We start from the raw sequence: 5,317 nt of genomic DNA, 5'->3' as shown, positions 1-5,317 counted from the left end.
CCAAATCAAATATGCGGATCACAAATGAGAATTTTATACCGGATCGGTCGAGGCCCGGGTTAACAACGACCGCCACAGGTATCGTTAGCCGACAGGGTACCGGTGGAAGTTGGGCTACTGTTGGCCGAAGGAGGAGAAGGAGAGGAGGAAGACATCCACAGAGACGGCAGGAAAAGGAGCAGTGTAGGAGAGTGGAGGTTCGGGTTGGTACTTTAAATGTTGGTACTATGACAGGTAAAGGGAGAGAGATAGCTGATATGATGGAGAGAAGAACGGTAGATATTTTGTGTGTTCAGGAGACCAAGTGGAAAGGGAGTAAGGCCAGGAACATTGGAGGTGGATTCAAACTGTTCTATCATTGTGTGGATGGAAAGAGAAATGGTGTAGGGGTGATTCTGAAGGTAGAGTACAGTAAGAGTTTAGTGGAGGTGAAGAGAGTTTCTGATAGGGTGATGAACATGAAGCTGGAAGTTGAAGGGATGATGATAAATGTCATCAGTGTCTATGCTCCACAAGTTGGCTGTGAGATGGAGGAGAAGGAAAGATTCTGGAGTGAATTAGATGAAGTGGTAGATGGTGTACCTAAGAAAAAACGATTGGTGATTGGAGCAGACTTTAATGGGTATGTTGGTGAAGGGAACAGAGGTGATGAGGAGGTGATGGGTAGGTATGGTTTTAAGGAGAGGAATGTGGAAGGGCAGATGGTGGTAGATTTTGCTAAAAGGATGGAAATGGCAGTGGTGAACACTTATTTTAAGAAGAAGGAGGATCATAGGGTGACGTATAAGAGTGGAGGAAGGTGCACACAGGTGGACTATGTTCTATGCAGGAGATGCAACCTGAAGGAGATTGGAGACTGTAAGGTGTTGGCAGGGGACAGTGTAGCTAGACAGCATCGGATGGTGGTCTGTAGGATGGTTTTGGAGGCGAAGAAGAAGAGAAAGAGAGTGAGGACTGAAAGAAGAATAAGATGATGGAAACTGAAGGAGGAAGAGTGTAGTGTGAGGTTCAGGGAAGAGGTCAGACAGGGGCTCGGTGGTGGTGAAGAGGTGTTGGGTGATTGGGAAACTACTGCAGGAGTGATGAGGGAGGCAGCTAGAAAAGTACTTGGTGTGACATCTGGAAATAGAAAGCAAGACAAGGAGACGTGGTGGTGGAATGAGGAAGTGCAGGAGAGCATTAGGGGAAAGAGGTTGGCAAAACAGAAGTGGGATAGACAGAGTGATGAGAAAAGTAGGCAGGAGTACAAGGAGATGCGGCAGCAGGTAAAGAGGGATGTGGCGAAAGCCAAGGAAAAGGCATATGAGGAGCTGTATGAGAGGTTGGACACTAAGGAAGGAGAAAAGGATTTATACCGATTGGCCAGGCAGAGGGACCGAGCTGGGAAGGATGTGCTGCAAGTTAGAGCAATAAACGATGGAGAGGGAAATGTGTTGACTAGTGAGGAGAGTGTGTTGAGAAAGTGAAGGGAGTATTTTGAGCAGTTGATGAATGAGGAAAATCAGAGAGAGAGAAGGTTGGATGATGTGGAGTTGGTAAAGCAGGATGTAGATAGGATTAGTAAGGAGGAAGTGAGAGCAGCGATTAAGAGGATGAAGAGTGGAAAGTCGATTGGACCAGATGACATACCTGTAGAAGCATCGAGATGTTTAGGAGAGATGGCAGTGGAGTTTTTAACTAGATTGTTTAACAAGATTCTGGAAGGTGGGAGGATGCCTGAGGAATGGAGATGGAGTGTGCTGGTACTGATCTTTAAGAATAAGGGAGATGTGCAGACCTGCAGTAACTACAGGGGAATTAAGTTGATCAGTCACACCATGAAGTTATGGGAAAGAGTAGTGGAAGCCAGGCTGAGAGAAGGTGACCATCTGTGAGCAACAGTATGGTTTCATGCCGAGGAAGAGCACCACAGATGCCTCATTTGCTTTGAGGATGTTGTTGGAGAAGTATAGATAAGGACAGAAGGAATTGCATTGTGTATTTGTGGATTTAGAGAAAGCATACAACAGGGTGCTGAGAGAGGAGCTGTGGTACTGTATGAGGAAGTCAGGTGTGTCAGAGAAGTAGGTGAGAGTGGAGCAGGACATGTATGAGGACAGTGTGACAGCAGTGAAGTGTGCAGTAGGAACGACAGACTGGTTCAGGGTGAGGGTTGGACTACATCAAGGATCGGCCCTGAGCCCTTTCCTGTTTGCAGTGGTGATGAACAGGTTGACGGACGAAGTCAGACAGGAGTCTCCCTGGACTATGATGTTTGTGGATGATATTGTGATTTGTGGTGAGAGTAGTGAGCAGGTTGAGAAGAGCCTGGAGAGGTGGAGATATGCACTGGAGAGAAGGGGAATAAAAGTCAGTAGGAGTAAGACAGAGTACATGTGTGTGAATGAGAGGAAGGGCAGTGGAGTGGTGCGGATGCAAAGAGAAGAGGTGGAGAAGGTGGAGAAGTTCAGGTACCTGCGGTCAACAGTGCAAAGTAATGGAGAGTGTGTTAGAGAAGTAAAGAAAAGAGTGCAGGCAGGGTGGAGTGGGTGGAGAAGAGTGACAGGAGTGATTTGTGATAGTAGGGTATCTGCAAGAATGAAAGGGAAAGTTTATAAAACTGTGGTGAGACCTGCGATGTTGTATGGATTAGAGACAGTGGCATTGAGTAGAAGACAGGAGGTGGAGCTGGTGGTAGCAGAGCTGAAGATGTTAAGGTTTTCGTTGGGAGTGACGAGGATGGACAAGATTAGAAATAAGTTTATTAGAGGGACAGCGCGTGTAGGATGTTTTGGTGACAAGGTGAGGGAGGCGAGACTGAGATGGTTTGGACATGTGCATAGGAGGGACATGAATTATATTGGTAGAAGAATGCTGAGGATGGAGCCACCAGGTAGGAGGAAAAGAGGAAAGCCAAGGAGGAGGTTCATAGATGTGGTGAGGCAAGACATGCAGGTAGTTGGTGTGAAAGAGGCAGATGTAGAGGACAGGGTGGTATGGAGACGAATGATCCGCTGTGGCGACCCCTAATGGGAGCAGCCGAAAGATGAAGAAGAAGAAGAAGAAGATATAACCGAGTTTCTTATGTGTGTAGACAGTAGGTGAATGAGTCACAGCAGAACGCCGCACTGCATAGATTTACAGACAGGTGACAAGAGAAAAACCAACATAAGATGACACCTAAGAGATCCACTAAAAACAGCTTCTCAATGACATGGCATGGATTGTACAAATTCCTGGAACTGCACTGATATGATGAAAACTGTAATGGGAAGGGCTTTTAACATGACACACTTTAAAATCCACCATTATAGTTTTGTCTGGCTTAGGAAGGCTATAGAATAAGATTTACATCACTTTCAGCCTTTATCTCCCAACCATTCATGTCCTGTGAAAAGGGCAGGGTCATAAAGGAGGAGGCCACTCCCATCAGAATTAAAGCTGGAGCTGAAATGTGGCAGCAACATGCCATAGTGATATGAGATTTACCTCTATAAACTGATTTTGACCTGTTTAAAGATGAAGCACAATTTTTTCTCAACACAGAAAAACACTCTGTAATAGTTCTACTGATATGATTGATATACTGTTGGCTAAAGGGCATGTTGAAGGTTTTAGAAAACACTATGTAGCTTCTGTTTATGTTAGTGTGTGTGTGTGTGTGTGTGTGTGTGTGTGTGTGTGTGTGTGTGTGTGTGTGTGTGTGTGTGTGTGTGTGTGTGTGTGTGTGGTGTTGGATGTCTTCTTGGGACCAAATGCCCTTGAATCCGTCGATGCTCTGTGAATTGTGAAATGAATGTCTGTATCTTGAGGCGGCCGAGGACTAACAACTCTCGTCACCTTGCTCATGCCGCCACTTATTTATACATCAGATTTACACTGCCCTCCCCTCTGGATAAGCGAATAAATAAACACCAAATAAGCCAGCATATAAGCACTCTATTTGGGCATAGTTCTAATGACAACACTATGATAACACAAATATCAGAAATGTAGGGCTTTTGGATAAGTGTTTGCATCGAAAGCTAGAGAAATCCACCAATTTCTCCAGCTATTGTTCTTTCATAACTTTCTGCTTTTTTTATCCTCTCCCTCTTTTCCTTCCTTACTCAATCCCCAGTCTTCATTTTCCCATAGTGTATTTCCACAAAAACCAGACTTGCTATTCAGCACCAAGTGCTGTTGTTTCTCCACTGACACGAAGTAATATTGGATTATTTTTCTTTCTTCAAGCTCTGACTCACTCACTCTATTTTTCCCTGATGTACTCACTTTACACAACACAGTAACAAACAGAAAAAAGACTTTGCTAAAAATTTCCAAATGACTAACCTGCCCTGGTCTTTTTGTGTTTCATTCTCTCCAGTTTGTTCTCTTTGGCAAGTGGTATGTTTCCTCATAACTAGATTTTATTTTCACATTTAAAAAGCCAAGGTAAATCACAAGTAGGCTTCTGACAGTGCCATAGTTTCAAGGTTAATCTAAAAAATTTGTCATTGTTAAATACATTTTATTTATTTATTGATTTATTTATTTATTTTTTTTAAAGCCAATCAAGGTCCATAACTTGATGGTTCTCATGAATCCTTTTTTCTCTAGCCATGGTAGAAATAACAATACAGCAAGCTCTTTTTCTCAATATGCGACAAAATGAGTGCACTATCACTCTACTAGTTATCTTTTGTTATTAGGGCTCATTGTACCAGCTTTCCTTGCAAAATCTTACAGATTTTTGCCTGGGGTGCAGAACCACTGACCTAAATAGCACCAATATTTGCCAAAATGAGTCTCACAGAAACAAGCAATCAGTTTTGAGTTCTTTTGTATTTTACGGTTTTTGCAATAAAGTTTGTTGCTTGTGTGAATTCCTAGATTTCCAGTTCGGTCTATGGTATTCTCCACGCATTATTATACAACCATTCTCATGTGGCTCTTTCAGAGGAAAAGCAGCGACTTTAGATTCTCCTGAGTTCCCAGTTGGTAAATTGCTCAGCTAAGGCTCATAAATATGAGAAGAAAAATTGAACAAAAGCAATAAACTGTCAGAACGGCTGTCCTTATCTTCCCATGCTGTGTGTTATTGGGTGGAATTGATTAATATTGCTCCATGACTCGATATCCCTCCAGCTGGCTAAGGCTTGTGATTAGTGTACTAGTTAACACTAGGTTTGAAAAAATATAATGTAATGTCTTTTTTTTCAGCTTTATTTCCAAATATAGGGAATCCGGTTTTAGTGGAAAACGAATCTCTATTGACTTTACCCTACAAAATGCTGTTTTTTGACTAAGGATTGTTAACACGTACCTAATGTTTAAAAATAATACTAATAAATTTAAA

General features: G+C 42.8%; 1 long non-coding RNA gene across 1 annotated transcript; it reads right to left on the bottom strand.

Annotated features, from left to right (window-relative positions):
* Positions 1-608: 608 nt before the first annotated feature.
* On the bottom strand, positions 609-1,964 carry LOC310721224. The gene is made up of 2 exons (XR_014531968.1): positions 1,439-1,964; positions 609-1,394 (listed from the first exon to the last, which is right to left on the bottom strand). It is a non-coding gene; the product is annotated as an uncharacterized lncRNA (long non-coding RNA).
* Positions 1,965-5,317: the final 3,353 nt, after the last annotated feature.

The sequence above is a fragment of the Silurus aristotelis genome, assembly GCF_946808225.1.
Source record: "Silurus aristotelis genome assembly, chromosome: 27".
Lineage (NCBI taxonomy): Eukaryota > Metazoa > Chordata > Actinopteri > Siluriformes > Siluridae > Silurus > Silurus aristotelis.
This window is presented reverse-complemented; position numbering and strand designations above follow the sequence as displayed.